Here is a 21,114-nt window from a genome sequence, read left to right as displayed (position 1 = left end):
ACAATCCAAACAGAACCAATCACTGTGGCCAAGGAGATATTAGAATAAGCAGGCAAAGTTAGATTCAACTCTCACCCAAGTTACCTGGGTGTAAGGAAGTGGATCCTATGGAAGCTGGCACACTGTTGTTAGGTGAAGTAAGAATGGGTGCCACAAAGGCAAAGCCACTGATGTTCACTATAAGCATCCATCACTTCCCTTTTCCTTTCACTGTTTTCTTCCTCCAAGTAACACATATATCAATATACCTTTGTTTCTTTTCCCTTTGTATTTACACTTCACGGTAGCCCACACAAGTAAAAGCAGTTCCTTGAATGGATCATAGTGCTTCACTTCTCTGAGTCTTTGCATATACCACTGGTCCCTGCCTGATCTGCCTGCTTCTCCCTCTTCACCTGGTGTACGCTTCCTCCCTCTTCTTAACAATTCCATTAATTCTCAGTTTAAATGTCAGTTCCTCAAAGAAGCCTTGGATTTAATGTCCAGAGATTTTGATTTTTCAGTTTCGTTGTTATGTTAAAAATGAAATGAGAACCTTTGCTCCATTGTAGATGAAAAGGCATCTGCATCACTGCAGACAAGAAGCACAGACCTCGTGAATATGGTATATTGTAGGGTAACCAATATTGAATGAGAAAAGAAACATACTGGAGATTGAGATGGGCAGAAAGGAATAGTATCTAAGAATAGTGAAATACTATGGCTGGAGGGCAAAAGTAGAAAGTGTTTAGGATACTGAAAAGTTAGAACAGCAGTAATGCCAAATTGGGTAGTATCTTGGTGTGTTTTGCAGTGTTCTCTGGCTGCACTGAAGAAAGCATAAGTTGACATTTGAAAATTTGAAAAATACCAATAGCAATGAAATCATAAATTCAAAATTGACTACATAATTGAAAAAGCAGGAACAAAAAATTAAATTCAAGCAATAGTCTGATGACTATTTGTAAAATACCTCTGTTCCCTTTTGAAAATTAAAAAATAAAAAATTAAAAATTTTTTTTTAAAAGCAATTCCAGGATTTTTCCTTAGGATTTTCCAAACCTGCATACTTAGTTGAACTTTCAAATTTAAAATTAGCATAATGTTCAAAAGAAGGCAATGATTTAAAGACTCTCTCACAGTCTTTTTTTCTGGCATTTTTAGAGCAAAGTTATTTGAATAAAATAAATAAAATTCTGCATTTGTTACTTGGTGAGTTCTTTTCCCTAACTTTGCTTAGCTGACTTCTACTCAACTTAAGCTGTCATGGTAAATATCACTTCCACAAAGAGGTTTTCCCTGAGGAATTTGTTAAATTTGGACTTTATCTGTAATCCTCTCTTATAGTTTATTGCATTTTTCCTCACCACGTATTTTTACTTGAATATTATTTGTTTTATGTCTTTTATTGTTGTACTATTTTATGTAAGTTTCATGAGGGCACTCTCCATGTCTGTTTTGTCTCCACAGTATGTAAAGTGCTTATCATGGTTCCATAGAGGAGAGACAATAAATATTTGTGGAATGAATGAATGAATGCTATCTCTTAATCATTCTCAAGACTTGGCACAAGTTTCTGCAACTGAGGTAGCCATCATTGATACCACCAAGCTGTAGATGCCCTTGTTCTCTGTCCCTGAGCAACTTGTCTACATCTCCAATGTAGCACATATCACACGGTACTGAACTCAACATTAAACCTGTCCTTCTACTACCAGAGCACATCTAGCACAATACCTGCCACACAGAGGGAACTACAGTGAATGTTGTTGCATGAATGAATGAAGGAATGAACAAAGGAATGAAAGTAATTTATATCTACCAGTATTCCTCCAGCTCCCACTCCTGGCAGCATGATTAGTGTTATAGATGGCTGAGAAAACAGCTGTGTTGAACATCTCTGGAATGTGCTATTCAACTGAAAAGGATATTATCCTGAGACTAAAGATATATAGCCTCAACTTTCTAAAATATTTTTAAGTGTGTGCTTGTAGAATCCTCACTACCTTATACAATGAGAAAATATATTGGACATGTGATTCTAAATATCTTCAATATGACAATGAACTGCACTTTCCACCATGTGAACACAGACTAAATTTTTAACACTTCTGCAAGTGGCAACAGGGCTCCAGTATGATTCAGATGAATCCAGTATGATACATCCAATGACAGTAATTCACAGCACCTGACTGGCAGCATGACTCCTCTTGGAGAGAGATGCTAATTAGAAAATCCAAATCAAGCCTTCCAGGTCCCTTTCCAATGAAAATGATGAGGATATCTAGTTATAATTATGAAACTCCTTTTTCATTTGGGATTTAAATGTGGCTTCTGTACTACTGAGTATAAGAGAGTACTTCATGATTAAAAACACATGATTCTAGAAGCAGCTAAGAAATTACATGTTTTCTTGGTATATACTATTTAGGTATGCATGTGTATTAATGATTGGATAATAAGACAATCTCATATATGGATATATGCTTTAAATATGCAATCCATACAGAAATAGCATATATGTATATAATACTCATCAATTCACTCAGTAGATATATATTGAATACCTACTGGTCCAATACATATCTGACCACTGTTCTAGGTCTTTGGATAGTTCTTATCCTCATGGAGTTAACATATTATTAGGGGAAGACCTAATAAACCATTAAATAATTTTATAAATTTTATAAGGAAATTAACAGGTTAATATGATTAACAGGAAGAAGGAACCATTTGGATATTCCATTTAAATGCATACACATATGGGTAATATGTGAAATTTACTCAGTTTCTCAATGGAAATCAAGCATACTTTTGCCAAACACAAGAGTACAACTTCATTTTTAAGCATTCTTTTAATGATTATGAGTTTTTCTATGTTTAAGCATTGAAGTAGTTAAATACTTTAATTAATTCTGGTGTATTAAAAAATCAGATGGTTGCCAGTTTCAGATTTTTCCAAAATCCAAGAATACTAACTGCTATTAGTATGCAGTTAAATAATCATCTGCAAATATAGGTTGAATAAAAATTACCTGAAATTCTTTTGACACTTTTGGCTTCTTTCTTCCCATTTGCAGATCTACATAATTGAATTTCATGAATGGGATCTGAGAATACACACAAATCTGATGACGAACCAGATTTGAGATTATTCCCCTAGGACCAGTTTGGTCTTACCAGGGAAATATTTACAACAGGGTTTTCCAGGTTCAGGTAAGTAAACCGTTGCTTTGCCCAGCTTGGTGAAAATGCAGACTACAGTTCTCTACCCTGGGATTCTGATTCACTGAGTCTAGAAAGCAGTCTGTCCAGCATATATGAAACTTCTTAGCTAATTCTGATGCACAACTAAGTGTTTGGAAATACTTGTTTTGAAGAAAAATATATTATACTGAAAAAAAACTTACTGTTGGTTCAAGTAGGGTAATTCACAACAAATCTGGGTCAGACTGTCAGCAACTATTCAAATAATTTCTCCATATGAAAAAAATTGCCATGAAGTATTCCAAATATTAAAAAGTATTTGTGGCTTCAAAAGGAAATGCCACTTTGGGAACAAAAAAAGAATAGATGCTTATGATATCTGAGAGAGAAGATATTTGGCTAGATAGTTTTCACATTTAAATAAATTTAAAAATAAAAAAATAGTATCTATGCATATACAGGGAGGTTTCTGAATTTCTCTGATATTGTCCCTTATAAGTGTTGTGCATTGTCTTAGTTTCCCCACTGCTATGAAAAATACCAAACAATTGGTTGGCTTAACAGTGGGAATTTATTGTCTCACAGTTTCTGAGGATGGAAGATTGGGCTTCTCCTGGGTATTTTCTGGTGGGCTGGAAATTCTTGGTGTTCCTTGGCTTTCCTGTCACTTGCTGATGTCCTTCCTTTCTCTTCAAACTCTGGCTGACTTCTGGTTTCCCAGAAGTAACAATTCTATATTGTGAGGGCAAGGCTTTTTCACACCTTGTGTATCAGGTTAGGGGTGGATGGAAGTAGAGGTGAGTGGAGGAGGTTTTGTGAAAGAGAAAAGGAGAAAGTGGAGAGAGTTTTATGAATCAGAAATCAAGTAAATAAACCATAGCTTGGAGATGCAGACAGAAGGATGTTTGGAGATATTGAGCTGAGGTGAAATCCAGAGCTTGCCCTGGAGAAGCTAAGAGAGGACTCCCATGTGCTTAGAGAGAAACACTCTGGGAGAAAGAAGAAAGTATGCACAGGAGCGGAGAGAGTGGAGCAAAGATAGAAGCCCAGAGAAATTTTGTAGAAAGTCATTTTGAAGCACAATCCAGGAGTAAAAGATAAACAGATGCCAGCCACTTGCCTTCCTAGCTGACAGATTATTTGCACACAGTTGGCCATACTTCAGGGAAGGCCTCTTGTTGATGCCTTAGTTTGGATACCTTTATCACCTTAGAAATGCAAATATATTACCTAATAAATCCTTTTATAAAAGCCAACCCATTTCTAGATTTTGCATAATGACAGCTCTGGCAAACTGGATCAGCAACAGCATTTTGCAGGTCATGGTTTTGTCTGGTTTCCTAACTGTGTTAAAAGCCCTGGGAGGTGGAACTAAGATGGCAGCATGGAGAGGAGTGGAAGACTGTTAGTCCCCCCCAGAACAATTCATAAATGGCCAAAAAACTAGTAAATAACCTGGAATAACTGTGGGGAGACAAACATGACTGACCACTCATCATCCACTAACCTGAATTGGGAGGAATGCCCGAGACTGCAGCATAAAATCTGTAAGTAAAAACTGTGGACCCACACTGAGAGCTGAGAGCTGAGAGCCCCTCCCTCATGGAAGCCTCATGGTGCTAGAGAGCAGCACTCTCTCATCCCAGCTCCAACTGGGGTTTCAATATTAACTGCTTAATACAGACAACAAATCCCCAACAAGCACTCAGAGACTTCTGGTGACAACTGGCCTTGGGAGAGTCAGGGGACATATCTGTCTCAAGACAGGGAACCCAGAGGATTGGGTGCTATCTCTGGCTGATGGGTGAATCTGGGAGATTTTCTGTCCCTTTCTCTGTGGAGAAAACCTCAGCCATTTTCAGCCCACAGTGCTTTGCAGTAAAGAAAGCCTCAGCCATGTTAAAATCAAAACACTTTGATCAGCAGAGCCAGAGAAACAAAGAACATATTGATATGCAGATGACCTCTCTGGAGGGAGCATAGCTTCCCAACAGGAAAGGGAGGGGTCCAGCTCTACTACCTGCCTTACTGGAACCAGACCCCAAAGCTTGGTGGAGGAGAACGACAGGCCACACCATCTTACACCAGCTGTTGACAGGCTGACAGTAGCACCTGCTGGGCAGAAAAGCACAGGTGTGTCAGCCCTCCAAGAAAAACCATCATGGAAACTGGGTACTGAATATTTCCTCCTTCTGTGACTTGAGCCTGTTCTCATCTGGGAAAACTTGATTGGTGTAGCCTGGGAGGTCAGATGCCTAGACAACAGAAAACTACAACCTACACTAAGAAAAATGAAGTTTTATGGCCCAGTCAAAGAGACAAATGTACACTTCAACTGAGATACAAGAATTTAAACAACTAATGCTAAATCAACTCAAAAAGTTTAGAGAAGATTTGCAAAAGAGATAGAGGCTGTAAAGAAAACACTGGGCATACATAAGGCAGAAATCAAAAGTTCAAAAAAAACAACTAATAGAATCTATGGAAATGAAAGGCACAAGAGATGAAAGACACAATGGAAAGATACAACAGCAGATCTCAAGAGGCAGAAGAAAACACTCTGGAACTGGAGAACAAAACACCTGAAACCCTACATTCAAAGGAGCAGATGGAGAAAAGAATGAAAAAATATGAGCAATGTCTCTGGGAACTTAATGATGAAACAAAGTACAAAAATGTATGTATCATGGTGTTCCAGAAAGAGAAGAGAAGGGAAAAGGGGCAAAAGCAATAATAGAGGAAATAATCAATGAAAATTTCCCATCTCTTATGAAAGATATAAAATTACAGATCCAAGAAGCACAGTGTACTCCAAACAGAATAGATCTGAATAGGCCTATGTGAAGACACTTAATAATTAGATTATCAAATGTCAATGACAAAGAGAATCCTGAAAGCAGAAAGAGAAAAGCAATCCATCACATACAAAGGAAACTTAATAAGACTATGTGCAGATCTCTCAGCAGAAACCATGGAGGCAAGAAGGAAGTGGTTTGATATAGTTAACATACTGAAAGAGAAAAACTGCCAACCGAGATTCCTATATCCAGCAAAGCTGTCCTTCAAATATGAGGGAGAGCACAAAATATTTTCTGACAAAAAAATAGACAATGAGAGACTTTGTGAAAAGACACCCACCCTACAGGAAATACTAAAGGGAGTATCACAGCATGATAGGAGAAGACAGGAGTGTGTGGTTTCAAACTCAATCTTGGGAGATGGTAGCACAGCAATGTACGTACACTGAACAAAAATAACTATGAATACAGTTGAGAGAGGAAGGTTGGGAGCATGTGAGACACCAGAAGAAAGGAGGAAAGATAAAGAATGGGACTGTGTAACTTGGTGAAATCTAGAGTGTTCAACAGTTGTGATAAAATGTACAAATGTGTTCTTTTATGAGGGAGAACAAGCAAATGTCAAACTTGTGAGGTGTTAAAAATGGGGAGACATTGGGCGAGGGATGCAATCAATGTAAACTAGAGACTGTAACTAACAGAATCATTGTATTATGCTTTCTTTAAGGTAACAAAGGTGATATACCAGGGTAAATGCATATAAGGGGGGGATAGGGGAGACATATTAGACAATTAACATTGGTGGTGTTATCTGACTCTTTACTCTACTTTGATTTAAGGTTGTTTTTCCTTTTGCTGCTTCCTAGCTGTCATTTTTTTTCCTCTTTCTTTTGCCCCTCTATCTTCTTTGACTCTCCCTCCTGCCTTGTGGAAGAAATGTAGATGCCCTTATATAGATAGTGTTGAAGGTAGTGAACACATAAATATGTGACCATACAGAGAACCATTGATTGTTTACTTAGGATGGAATGTATGGTGTGTGAACAAAACCATCTTAAGAAACAATGGGTTGATGACAGAACCTCAACGGCAATATACTGAGTGAAATGAGCCACACACACAAGGACAAATATTGCAGGGTCTCACTGATAGGAACTAATTGTAATATGTAAACTCATAGACATGAAATATAAGGTACCAAGATATAGGATGAGGCTTAAGAATGGGGAGTGGTTGCTTAGGGTGAGTAGAATGTTCAACTAGGATGAACTTAAATTGTTTGGAAATGAACAGAGGTTTCAGTAGCAAGATGTGAGAATAACAAACAGTGCTGAATGGTGTGTGAATGAGGTGGAAAGAGGAATCTCAGAGTCATATATGTCACCAGAAGGAAAGTTGGAAGTCAAAAGATGGGAATGTATAAAACTGAATCCTATGGTGGGCAATGTCCATGATTAACTGTACAAATATTAGAAATCTCTTCCATGAGCCAGAACAAATGTATGACAATACAATTAGAAGTTAATAATAGAGGGACATATAGGGAAGAAAGATATACCTATTGCAAACTATATACTACAGTTAGTAGTATTTCAATGTTCTTTCATAAACAGTAACAAATGTACTATACCAACACTATGAATCAATAATGATGGGGGTTGCTTAGGGATATGGGAGGATTTGAGTTTCCTTTTCTTTATTTTTTCTTTTTTTTCTTTTATTTCTTTTCATCTTTCACTTTATTTCTTGTCTGGAGAAATGAAAAGGTTCTAAAAATTGAACAAAAATTAAGTGCAGTGATGGATACACAGCTGTATGGGGGTATCAGGGGCAACTGATTGTACACTTTGGATCTTTGGATAATTGTATGGTATCTGAACAAGCCCAATAAAAAAAAGGAAAAAAAAAAAAAAGAAAATTAGATGACAAAAAAAAGCTCTGGAAGGTGAAAACCTCATACTTTTGTTCATTTAAATGCATCATATTTCTTGGCTCATTATAAAATGAGCCTACTAACAGCCACTTTCCAAAGAGGATTTTACATGCAGAGCCTCATTTATTTCCTACAACAGCCCTGTGAGATGGGTGTTGTAATCATCCTCATTTTTCCAAATGGAGAAACTAACACAATCAAACTTGGAGTTAATCCTAAACCATCTGACTCCAAAGTCTTACTTCTAATTATTACTTCATTCAACCACATAGTAGATGCCCAAAAAAGCACTTATGGATAGAAGGGAAAGACAAGCTGATCTCAGATTTCCATTCTGGTACCAAAATTGTGATATCTCCATGGCCTAAAAACAATAAGATATAAAATAAATAAAGGGGTATGGAAAGCAGTAGATTTAAATTAATTATAGTCAAATTTATTGCAGGTAATTTTAAACTTAAAATCCTACACCTGATATTCAAGTCCCTTTTTAAAAACTTTTTATTTTGGAATAATTTTTGACTAAAAAGGTTGCATATATAGTAGAGAAACTTCCCATGTACCCTTCACTCAGCTTTCTCGAATGTCAGCATCACACCTGACCGTAGTATGTTATTAAACCAGGAAGACTACATTAGTACAATACTACTAAACTACAAACATCATTTGGATTTTATCAATATTTACATGTACTCTTTTATTGGTTTGTTGTTCTCTGAAGCTTTATCACATGTATAGATTCATGTAGCCATGACCACAATCACAACTCTGAACTACTTCAAGCCAGTTTATACATAATGAGCACCAGCACAAGAATGCTGTTCATTAAGCTCAGGCTTCTTACTGATTTTTACATATATCATTCTCTCTCAAATTTCTAGAGTGCTCTTATTACTCCGACTTCACCTTCACTTCCCTTGAAATCACCACAAATCTATTTTAAAACCTTGATAAATTGTGCTTAAATGTTGTTTTTGAATGTTATGTTTTGTGGAAATTTATATAGTCCCATTTTCTGAATTTGTCTAAAATCCATAGATAAGTTGAATATGTATCAGAACTTCATCCCCTTTTACAGCTGCATATTTCGTTGTATGGATATACCTCATTTTGCTTATACATTTACAATTGATGGTTACTTGGGTTGTTTCTACCATTTAACTATTGTGAATGATGCTGCTATGAATATTGGTGTACAAATATCTGTTTGAGTCCCTACTTCCAATTATTTGGGGTATATACCTAGAAGTGCAATTGCCAGGTCATACAGTAATTTTACATTTAATTTTTGAGAAGCCACCAAACCATTTTTCACAGTGGCTGCATTGGAGTGATATTCACATAACATGAAACTTACCATTCTAAAGTGTATAATTCAGTGGCAATTAGTGCATTCATGATGTGAAATTGTCATCACTACGTAATTCGAAAACGTTTCCATCACTCTCAAAGGAGACCCTGTACCCATTAAGCAATCACTCACTCATCCTCCCCTTCCCCAGTCCCTGGCAACCCCTAATCTATCTTGAGGTTGGTTGGGTGTTTTTTTTTTTTTTTCCATGATAGCCTTTATCAATACTTAGTATCAATATTGAATATTGAGTACAAAATGAGAGCATTGAAACTTATAGAAATCATGTCAATTTCTCAAGATCACAAACTTGAAAATTGGTTAAGCCTCATTTGGAAACTTGGAATATTTTTCTCCAGATTTCAAGTTCCCTTGCCCACAAATGGGAAAAGCTCTCTGTCTTAGAGTGGCTCTACAATGCAGTGTGAGGGAAAATCAGCAAGAACATCAGATGTATATGTCTTTTACTTCTCTTGGACAGGGCCAGATGCCTGGTACCTGGAAAGCAGACAAATCCAGAAGCAGGATTTAGGACAAAACAGAATTCAGAATGGGTTTGGAAGTTAAGACAGTGCTGGTTAGCTTGCTGGCTCCAATTCATTCATGCTGGCTGGCCTTAAACTGAGGACTTTGAATTTTGAAGACTTCTGTTCTGATGCATAAATTGAAACCTAGGGTTTGTGGCACTCAAAATATGCTGGTTCCATTTACCAAGGTGCATCTTATCTTTGTTGCATCATTGTGTTTTCAATATTCATTTTAGGCTTGTTATCAATATATTCAACTGCAGCTCTGTGGAAGGGGGTAAAAGGGAAGTTTGCCACCAGCTCTCCAAGGTTTATTGTGAAGAAAGACAAAACTGATATAACAGGTGGTGATGGAAGGAGTTGGCTATACTGACTTAAACTAGAAGGAATTTAACATACTCAATACCACTTTTGCATCAATATACCAATGCATTTATCACTTCATTACATATTGAGAGATGCTTTTGTTTCCCCATTCACATTTTTATCATCATAGCTATGAGTTTGGTCTAAATCAGTGGTTCTCAACAGGGACAATTTTGTCTCCCAGGGGACAATTTGGCAATGTCTGGAGACATTTTTAGTTATTACACCTAGGGGTTGTGTAGGATGCTATTGCCTTCTAGAAGGTGGAAGCCAGGGATGCTGCTAAACATCCTACAATGTTGAGGACAGCCTCTGACAACAAATAATTATATGACATTAAATTGTAAGTTGCCTAGGCTGAGAGACCAAGATGGAAACAGACCTGGTTAATGTCTTCAAGAAATGATGTTGTGGGATATGTCAGATATCAATAAAAAGTACACAGGTATACAATTATAGATCCTGATATTGGATCTGCTGTATAATGGTAGAACTTTGAGATCCAATAATATATGTGATGCTTCAGCTGACATATGAAAATAAATAGTAATTACATCATTGTTATGGACAGGTAGAGTGGCAGGGTTGCAGAGAGAAGAGAGACAAGGGAAGATGCCCTGAGTTGATATAATGCAGTGAATGAAGGAGAAACAAAGCTAAGGTCAGTGTGGATGAAGATCAAAGGGTCAGAGTGGGAGTGTGGGAAGATGGGTTGGAGAAATGAACACAAGCCACAGGGGAAAGGGCTTGGTGGGCCCAAATACATTGGTGGCTTTATCTGAATATAGACTTCTGATGAATTTCAAGAGGGATATAAACATATTTGTGTTGTAAAAGCAAAAATCATCCAGTTACACTGATTTGAAAGACCTGGAACAGAGAAGACATGGGTAGATGTGGGGTTCACACCTATTAGGACCTCAAAACTATATTTGGGGTGAAAGAACATACAATAGTCCCTTGGATTAGGTAGCATCTCTTTAAATGAAGTGAAACAAATAGACTTGGGAAAATTAGGATGCAAAAACAAACAATTCTACAGAGGGAAAGATATTGGGAAATCAAAGATGACTTCTTATTTTCTTACTAAAGTTGTAATAGTAAAAAAAAAGAGATCCTGGAAGGACAAACAGCCTCACAGAGGCAAAGCAGTCTGAGTCTGAAAAGCTTGAGGGGTCTGGAGATGCAGAATTAGAAGGAAATTATTCAAGGGGAAAATAGTAGAGACAGCTAGAATGGTGAATAAACTCAGACTTCATTTGGGATTTAGAATATCCTTCTAGTTCCTTTCTCTCAGAGCTGCTCTGAAGGTATAAGAGGACTAAGGTAGATTTTGGGAAACATTTACCTCACTGTCCCTGAATCCTCTGGCCCAGACAGACCACTGAAAGAGAGAGACTCATGAAAAATCAATCATCCATTTTCCATTTTCTATCACAAACCACCCCCAAAATTTTGTACAGGGCTAAACAGTTGTTTTCTTCCACATAAAGATTTGAAGATCATCCATTGGCTTTATCATCAAGTCAGATGTCAGTCCTAAGGCTGTATTCTATAGCAACTCTGGAACCATCATGTATTTCCAGAGAGCATGCCTTTCATTATTCAGAGACAGCTAAGTCCCCAAAGCTAGTTTGGTCATGGGCAGAGGGAGATATCTTGGGCAAGTAAACCAGAATTTCCTTGGCAGCCACTTAAACCACTGCGACATCAAATGAACAGAGACTCTGACTAGATTTGGATTTCCCAACCTTCCCTTCTAATTCACTTTCTTTCCTCAACTTACTGAGGCAGAGGAGAGTGGTAACTTTTGGGTCCATTAATAAGATGTGGACTTAAGTCCAGCTAACCCACTGCTGGTTAGCAAGATAGCAGTTTCTAACAGCACATTAAGATCCACAGGAAGTGTGAGGTCAGAAGTAAGATGGACATTACCTTCCTGAAGAACTTAATTCTGTGTTGCTCCTGAATGTATTCCAAGGAAAGATCTGTCTTCTTATTTATGTTTCAGAACAAAATTGAGTGTTATCTTCAAATGGGCTTCTAATGGGCTCAAGTCCACATTTAAACCAGATCTCACATCCAAGTGGAGAGGCTTGGGACAGTGGATGGCATATAGAGAATTTCCTCTTTATAACATCAGTCAAAAGCCATGTGAACTTGTCTTGTCTCTACTGGCCCCAAGTGTCCTCCCAGGGCTCATGGGCTGACTATTAATGTGGGCTTGTTCAGCTAGTTGGTACATAGTAACTCTGGGCATATATCAATGGCACAATGTAGAGAAATTTTCTCAGGAGCTATTCATTATCTCCAAGGAAAGAACCTATATTTTTTCCTGTTGGTAGACTCCTGGCTCCAAAAAGTATGGTGTGAGAAAGTCAGATATTCCAAATCAAACTTTCTGTTAATTACATGATTTTTATTGTAATACATCACTGCTTCACACCAAGACATCAAGTATTTTGAAGTCCCAAGTTTCTCCAGTCTTTTGGAAAGCAAACCTACACCCAAATTGCCTATTTCATTTTGGGCAAGTTTAAGGGGTGCTTTAACTATATTTCAGCAATTTCTACATACACACACACATACACACACACACACACACACATACATACAGATGTAAAACTTTTTTTTACTTTCAGCCATCTGGAAATTCAGTAATGAGGAATACATAAAATTGGCCGTATTTCATTTTTTTTGTGGTTTGAAACTTATTCATACCTTTGTCCTCATTTGAATGGGGCTTGGGTGTAGACAGAAAAACAATGTTTGTGCTGTTAGTTGAGTACTTAAAATTGATAGAGGGATAGTGGATAATTCATGTATTCTAGAGGCAAAATGATTTGATCACAAGTACTATCTTTATCACTTAAAGACTTTGTACATTTCTAGGGGAAAGGGATACTTACAAAATGTTTGGATTCCAGGAAACTTCCTGGGTCATGTCTACTAACAAGCTAGGACACATTGAGTTAATTTATCACAACCTTTTGGGTGAGTTTGCTTTTCTTTCTTCAATTTCTGGAACACAAATGCAAAGGTGGCCCAGACTTTGCACCACATCTTGATCTGCTGCCTCCATCAAACACATTTTGCCCGTTAATATCAGTTTCATTAGACTCTGGTCATCCCTGAGACCAAATGAATAATGGTGAGATCCTAAGTTTAGACCTAGACTTAAGGATATCAGAAAGATTTCATGGACCTCTAGGCTCAATCCCAAGCTCTAGCCCATGGATTGACAAACTTTTTCTGTAAAGGGCCAGAGAATAAATATCAGGCTTTGTGGGCCACATGATCTCTTTTGCAACTACTCACCTCTGCTGATGTGTGAAAGTAGCCATAGACAGTATGTAAATGAATGAGTGCCATTGTGCTCCAATAAAACTTATTTACAAAACTGGTCAGGGACGAGATTTGGCCTGGAAGCTGTATATTGCTGACTCCTGGTTCTAGAGTCCAGCTTACCAAAATTATTTATATTAGGTGGTTAGGGACCTGCTAATCATAAAGTGGTATTTTGCTGTTCTTTGTTGTGGTGTTAGAATGAACACATGTCCATCTGCAGCCTCATAGAGACTGTAGTCTTGGCAAGTCACAGATATATTAGCACCATCTTTATATCATTAGAGCTATTTCTATGTGCTCTACAATTTTCAATTCAACAAAGGGATAAAATGACTACAAGGTCTTTTCAAGTCCCTTCCACTTGCAATTTCCTTATATAGGAAGCACATTAGTAGAAGTATTACCAAATGTTCTATTTTTTTTTTCAATCCATGCACTTCTTGGAATGTCTTCCACATCAAGTGAAAGAATTCATGTATGAATAAAATATCACCACTGCCAATATATGAAACAATATTTCACCCAGAGATTCTATATATTTTATAAATATTGTTTCAGGATGAGCTTGCATCTATTACTGATGATATTACTTCAATTATTACTTCACTTTGTTTTCTCTAATGTCAATGGCTTGTTACTTCTCTTAGGATATTTATATGAAAAATTATTTTTTACTTAAAAATTTAACCTGCCCAGATTAGTTTATGTTTTACTGCAGTATAAGAAAAATTTCCAGTACAGTCACATATATTTCTCTTTATTACAAATAAATTGACATTTTCCTTACTTTGTTTCCTTCCTTTTCCTTCTTTTCTATTTCCTTACCTACTTTTTTGAATGGGAACATCTAATTATTCATGTTGGCTATGAATTTTCTGTTTTTATGTCAATTATTGCAAAATCAATTATTATTTATACTATCAATTAAGCAGAAGGATAGAGGAGATGACAGAAATTTGGAAACAGAAAAGATCTATTTATTTATTTAGCTGCCATTCACCACTGGTATTCCATTATTATTTTATCTGATGAGATAAAAAATGCTCTTTCCAATGCTTGAAGTTTATCCTGTTAAAAGTGGAGATTATTTACCCACCTCTTTAGTTTATCTGGCCTTATGACTGATTTTGGACAATAGAATACAGTGACAGTGATTTTGTGTGATTTTTGAAAACCTGTGGGCATGGCTTCCCAGACTTTGTTGGAATTTGTTGATTTCACATGTCCCCACTATCCCAAATTCCCTTTTGTGTCAGCAGCACTAACCCTCTTTCCATGCATCTTGGGTCTTAATCTCTGAGATGCTAAACGTTCTTTGCTAATGCTTTTGATCCCAAATATTAATATCACCCTGTGTGTCAATATAGGCATTGGGAAAGACATTGGTTTGAGCATTATGTGCATGACCTAAATTATGTCACTTCCTCTCTGAATCCAGTACAACAACTTTTGTAAGGTAAAAATGACCCAACACTTAGTAGCTTAAAGCAACAGTAGTTTATAGTTTCTCAAGATAATGTCGGTGACTCAAATGTTCTAGTTTTGGCCATTCAATTGAGCCTGATACTTACATTGGCCTTAGTCATTTGTCTAGAGGTTGGGCTAACAGAGATGACTGAAATGATGGCTGGGGTTGATGAGGATTCTGGAAAATGACTGACCTAACAAGTGAGTTTTTAAAGACCTTGATATTAAAAAAATGAAGATGCTTGGGAATCATCACAAGAGGATTCAAGAGAAAGCAAAGTCCACACAAACATCTGAATAATTTTTCCAACATGAATGGAATAAAAGCAAATAGCTTAAATATATTTTGAATGACAGTAAATAACTATGACTGTCTTTGTGGAAGCCTTTATTCTTCATGAAGGTTAGTTTTAATTCTATCAAGTTATTTCTGATTTAAAAAATACTCAAGTGAAATGCAATTTCAATTAAAATATGTGTGTTTTCTAAGTATATTACTAAATCAATTTTCAACATGTATTACTCAGGGTTCTCTAGGGAAACAAAACTGGAGATATCTGCAAATATTATGATATTTTATAAAATTGTCTCACAGGATTGTGAAGATGCACAAGTCCAAATTCTGCAAGTTAGGCTGCAAGCCTGATGAATACCTGATGAAGGTTTTCAACAAATTCTCCAATAGATGTTGGCTGGCTGAAGTAGAGATGAAAATTCTCACCTTGACTGCTGAAGTAGTCACTTCTTTTAAAACCTTCAACTAATTAGATTAAACATCTCTCACTGCTGAAGGCAAACTTCTCAGTTGATTGTAGATGTAATCAGCCATAGATGCAACCAACTTACTGATGATTTAAGTCCATGAAATATCCTCACAGTAACAGACCATTGCTTGCTTGACCAAACAACTGGGCACCATTACCTGGCCAAGTTGACATATGAGCCTAACCATCACCCAACATAACAAAAGAAAAACTAATTTATTGATAGAAATAAATATCATCATTCTCTTACCAAAAAGTATTGACACACAACTTTTAAAATAAAGGTTCGACAGCACCTTGAATTAATTATTCAGCACTGTTAATTAATTTACTATTGATTAATTAACCAAATAATTAATGATTCAGCACTTTGTACTCCGCAGTGATATGCTATTATCACCTGTATACATTTCCAAATATTTGCAATCAACATAAATAGAAATTCTGTACAAATTAAGCATGAAATCCCCATTCCTAACCCTATTTTATCTCCTGGTAACTTATATTCCAAATTCAATTATTATGAGTTTGCTTATTATACTTAGTTCATATGAGGGAGATCATACAATATTTGTCCCAGTCTGGATTATTTCACAAAACATAATGTCCTCCATGTTCACTCATGTTGTTGCATGTGTTAGGACTTGATTCTTCCTTACTGCTGAATAATATCCCATTGCATGTATATACCATATTTTGCTTATTCATTCGTCTATTGATGGACATTTAGCTTGCTTTCATAATTTGGTAGTTTTCAATAATGCCACTGTAAACATTAGTGTGGAAATAATTGTTCATGTCCCTGCTTTCAGTCCTTCTGAAAAGGACTGAAAAATCCTGCTACCTAATAGCAGGATTGCCAGGTAATATGGCAATTCTATAGTTAACCTGAAGACCCACCAAACTATCAGAGTGGCTGTACCATTTTACTTTCCAACCAGCAGAGAATGAGTGTCCCCCTTTCTCTACATCTTTCCAAAACTGTAGCTTTCTGTATTTTTAACAGTGACCATTGTAGTAGGCGTGAAATGATGTCTCATTTTGGTTTTGTTTTGCATTTCCCTAATAACTAGCAATGTAGAACATCTTTTCATGTGCTTTTAGCAGGTTGTATTCCCTTTGTTAAAAACTGTCTATTCAAATATTTTCCCATTTTCTAATTGGGGTTTATGTCTTTTTACTGCTGAGATGTAGGATTTCTTTATGTTTCTTGATATTAAATCCTTTTCAGATATGTGGTTTCAAAATTTTTTTCTCCCATCACAAAAGCTAAGTTTTTGCTTTCTCTCAATGTCTTTTGAAACACAGAAATTTTTAATTTTGAGGAGGACCCATTTGTCCAATTTTGCTTCATTTTTTATGCTTTGGGTGTAAAGTCTAAGAAATCGCTGCCTACAACAGGATCTTCATGATGTTTTCCTACATTTTCTACTAGGAGTTTTATTGTTCTGGGTCTTATATTTAGGGCTTTGATTAATTTTGTATTACTTGTTCTATAAGGTGTTGCTGTGGATATCCAGTTCTCTGAGCACCATTTGTTGAAGAGACTATTCTGTCCCATTTGGGAGGCCTTGATAGCCTGATCAAATATCAATTGGCCATAGATGTGAGGTCGATTTCTGAAATCCCAATTTTATTCCATTGGTCATTATATCTATCTTTATGCCAGTACCATGATGTTTTGAATGCTGTAGCTTTGTAATATGCTTTAATGTCAGGCAGTGTGAGTCTTCCAATCCTCCAACTTCATTCTTTTCCAAGATATTTTTGGCTATTCATGGCACATTACACTTCCAAATAAATTTGAAAATCAGTTTTTCCAATTCTTCAAAGTGGCTGCTGGAATTTGTACTGGGGTTGCATTTAATATGTAAATCAATTTGGATAAATTCACATCTCAATATTTAGTCTCCCAGTCCATGAACAGATAATGTCCTTCCATTTATTTAGGCCTTGTAGTATTTCTTTAAGAAATATTTTGTTGTTTTCTGTTTACAGGTCCTTTATATCCTTGGTTAAATTTATATCTAGGCACTGGATTTTTCAGTTGCTATTGTAAATTGAGTTGTTTTCTTGATTTCTTCCTCAGATTGTTCATTAGTACCATACAGAAACTGGATTGATTTTTCATAATGGTCTTGTATCCCACTACTTTGCTTAACTTATTTATTAGTTTTAGAAGCTTAGTTGTCCATTTGAGTGTTTTCTATATATAGAATCATGCCATCTGCAAATAAAGTTTCACTTCTTCCTTCACAATTTGGATGTCTTCTGTATCTATTTCTTGCCTGTCAATTTTTTTTTGAAGAGTTTGAGCAGGACTGACATTAATTATTCTGGGAATGCTTGGTAGAATTCACATGTGGAGCTATCGGGTAATGGGCATTACTTTTGGGGGAGGGTTTTATGACTGACCGAATCTGTTTACTTGTAATTGATCTGTTGAAGTCTTCTATTTCTTCTAGAATCAATGTAATTTTTTCATGTGTATCTAGGAATTTGTCCATTTCATCTAAGTTTTCAAACTTGTTGGCATGCAGATGTTCATAGTACTCTCTTATGAATATTTTCATTTCTGTGAGGACAGTAGTGAGGCCCCTTTTCATTCTTGATTTTATTTATGTACATCTTTTCAGCTCTTTTTGGTTACTATTTACATGGAGTATTTTTCCAAACTTTCACTTTCAACCTATTTTGATGTCTAAGGTTAGTCTTAGTAGACAGCCTACAGTTATATCATATTTTAAATCCTATATTCTACTCTGTGTGTTTTTGTTGGGAGCTTAATCCAATAACATTCAATGTTTTTACTGTAAAGATAGTACTTATTTCAACCATTTTATCCTTTGGCTTTTATATGTCAGACTAGCTAATAATTTCTCAATTTTTTCATCTTCTCAAACACCCAACTTTTGGTTTTGTTTATTCTCTCTATGATTTTCTTTTTATTTTCTATTTCATATATTTTTTCCTTTATCTTTGTTATTTCTTTCCATATGCTTGTTTTGGAATTATTTTACTGTTCTTTTTCTAGTTCCTTCAGGTATGCAGTTAGGCCTTTGATTTTAGCTCTTACTTCTTTTTTTACTGTGGACTATAAACTTTCAGGCAGTAAACTTCCCTCTGGGCAATTCCCTCACCCTGTCCCATAAGTTTTGATATTTTGCATTCTTATTTTCATTCATCCCACAATATTGACTGATTTTGCTTGCAATTTCTTCATTGACACACTGATTTTTAATAGTGTGCTGCTCAACTTTCATGTATTTGTGAATTTTCATGTTCTCTGACTGTAATTGACATCCAGCATCATTTCATTGTGGCCATAGAAGATGCTTTCTCTACTTTCAATATTTTAAAATGTATTGAGGCTTGTTTGTGAGCCAACATGTGGTCCATCCTGGAGAAGGAGCCATGAGAACTTGAGTAAAAGATATAACTTGTTGTTTTGTGGTACAATATTCTGTATATATCTGTTAGTCTAGATCATTTATCATATTATTCAAGTTCTCTGTTTCCTTATTGATCCTTTGTCTAGATAGTCTATCTATTGATGACAGTGGTGTATTGAAGTCTCTATTATTTTATAGATATCTTTTACTCCCTTCAGTTTTGTCAGTATTTTCCTCATGTAGTTTTGGGGCACCCTGGTTAGGTGCATAAATGTCTATGATTGCTGTTTCTTCTTGATGGATTGCCACTTTTATTAATATATACTGTTCTTCGTTGTCTTGTATAACAGCCTTGTATTTAAAGTCTATTTTTTTTCTGATATTAGCTTAAGTACCCCAGCTCTTTTTGGTTACTATTTACATGGAGTATTTTTCCAAACTTTCACTTTCAACCTATTTTGAGGTCTAAGGTTAGTCTTAGTAGACAGCCTACAGTTATATCATATTTTAAATCCTATATTCTACTCTGTGTGTTTTTGTTGGGAGCTTAATCCAATAACATTCAATGTTTTTACTGTAAAGATAGTACTTATTTCAACCATTTTATCCTTTGGCTTTTATATGTTACATCTTATTTTTCTCTCTCTTTTTACCCATGTAGTTACCCTTACTGATAATTTTCAGTCTATTGCAAGCCTCCCTCCGTCCTGTGTTTTCCTTTCAGCCTGCAGGATCCATTAAGTATTTCTTCTAGGGCAGGTCTCTTGTTAATTTACTCTCTCAGTTTCTGTTTATCTGTGAATATTTAAAACTCATCCTCAGTTTTGGGGACATTTTTGCCAGATAATGTATTCTTGACAGGTGTTTAATCTCTTTCAGTGCCTTAGATATATCATTTCACTGCTTTCTTTCTTCCATGTTTTCTGATGATATATAGCCCCATAGTATTACTGAGCATTCATTTTATGTGATGAATTCCTTTTCTCTTGCTGCTTTCAGAATTCTGTCTTCATATTTGCTATTTGTTCTTTTGATGAGTATGTGTCTTGAGGTAGGTCTGTTAGGATTGACTATGTGTAGAGTAGATTGTGCACCTTGGACACATATATTTAACTCCTTCATAAGACTTGTGAAATTTTAAGCCATTATTTCCTCAAATATTCTTCCTGCCCCTTTTTCATTCTCTTCTCCTTCTGGGGCACCCAGACATATATACTTCTGTGCTTCATGGTGTCATTCAATTCCCTGATACACAGCTCATATTTTCCATTATATTCTTTATCTGTTCTTCTGGATGTCCTCTAGTTTGCTGTCTCTTCCTTCTGCCTCTTCAAAGCTTCTGTTGTAGACATTTAGTAAGTTTAATCTATTAATTGTATTTTTAGTCCCAGAAGTTCTATTATTGTTCTTTGCATTCTTTCAAGTTCTTCTTTATACTCACTCAGAATCTTCTTAATATACATTACCCTTTTAGCCCTAATTTTTCATCTCCTTAAAGTGATTTAGGAAACTTTTCAAAAACTTTGATTATTTTTGCCAAACTTAAGAGTCTCCTCCAACTTCTTAATTTGTTCATTTGATTTAGATATATCTTCCTGTTTCTTAGTATGGCCTATAAATTTTTGCTGATGTCTAGTCTTCTGCTTATCTTGATGAGTTTAATCTGATGGTGAGTTTCTCTTGCCTAGGGTTTTATTTTGCTGATTGGCCTTGAGTTCATGCTTTTCATTATACTTGATATAACTCATTCTATATCTTTAGAATGAACAATTTAAACCAATCAAAACATGCCAGGGATCCACCTACTGGCACAGACCAATTCCAAGGGCCCTGGGAAATGATCAAGAAATTACTAAAAAGCCTTTTTTTCTGGCTACCTGATTTTGCATTTTCTTGGCCTTCACAATAGATTGTGAACTTTTAAAAATGATTCCCTGTAGACCTAAGGAAGGAGTGGGTTTTATCTAATTCCACAGACTCCA

Source organism: Choloepus didactylus, assembly GCF_015220235.1.
Source record: "Choloepus didactylus isolate mChoDid1 chromosome 26 unlocalized genomic scaffold, mChoDid1.pri SUPER_26_unloc2, whole genome shotgun sequence".
Taxonomy (NCBI): Eukaryota; Metazoa; Chordata; class Mammalia; order Pilosa; family Megalonychidae; genus Choloepus; species Choloepus didactylus.
The sequence above is the reverse complement of the archived record's forward strand: the minus strand, read 5'-3'. Positions refer to the sequence as shown.